At 33.0% G+C, this 725-nt stretch overlaps 1 long non-coding RNA gene across 1 annotated transcript; it reads right to left on the reverse strand.

The window, feature by feature from the left end:
• Positions 1 to 371: 371 nt before the first annotated feature.
• Positions 372 to 725, reverse strand: LOC113076120 (uncharacterized). The gene is made up of 3 exons (XR_003281113.1): positions 670 to 725; positions 528 to 590; positions 372 to 435 (listed from the first exon to the last, which is right to left on the reverse strand). It is a non-coding gene; the product is annotated as an uncharacterized LOC113076120 (long non-coding RNA).

Genomic DNA, 725 nt, shown 5'->3' on the forward strand with positions numbered 1-725 from the left:
ATCGAACAGAAGACTACAAACCCGGTTCGTTAAAGCGACAACAAGTGCAAATTGTGAGTTTGCTGGCAGTTATTATAAAACTATTGTACCATTGTAACATAATTATTGTTTCATTTAATTTTTTGGTTACCCTTCTTCCTCATAGGTTGAGCATAAATTGCATCACCAACTCCAGCATTAGCATCTGAAGAATACAAATCATCAGTAATAAAATAATGATAAAATATAAGATTTATGTATTTCCTCAATGAGCCACTTGACTTTAGGAGACATTCTGATCTGTAGCAAAAATGGTGCATGATGTTTAATACTAAAAGAGACAGTACACCCTCCAAAATTAAAATGTTCATAATTTTGCACACCTTTGTATATGCATTTCTATTTTTGTTATGACTTCTGAGTATGTCCCATCATTTGACTCTGCCATGGAATCATCTGCAAAAAACACAAAATAAAAACATTGATTTTGACTGAAGACTCTATTGTCCAGGTGTAGGGAAGAGTTGGAATTATTTTTTTTTTTTTACCTTTATCCACATATGACCATGAGACCTCTGTATATGTGACCTCCGAATATGACTCTGGATCATCTAAAACAAACATGTCAACATTAATGAATGATATTTACTGATAGTGAATGGTATGTGTTAAGAAGGTTTAAAACTCAACCTTTGTGCCTCTTTTTTACTTCAGTCATGTAGTCATAATCATGATCAGCATCTGCT

The sequence above is a fragment of the Carassius auratus genome, unplaced genomic scaffold (assembly GCF_003368295.1).
Source record: "Carassius auratus strain Wakin unplaced genomic scaffold, ASM336829v1 scaf_tig00018938, whole genome shotgun sequence".
Taxonomy (NCBI): Eukaryota; Metazoa; Chordata; class Actinopteri; order Cypriniformes; family Cyprinidae; genus Carassius; species Carassius auratus.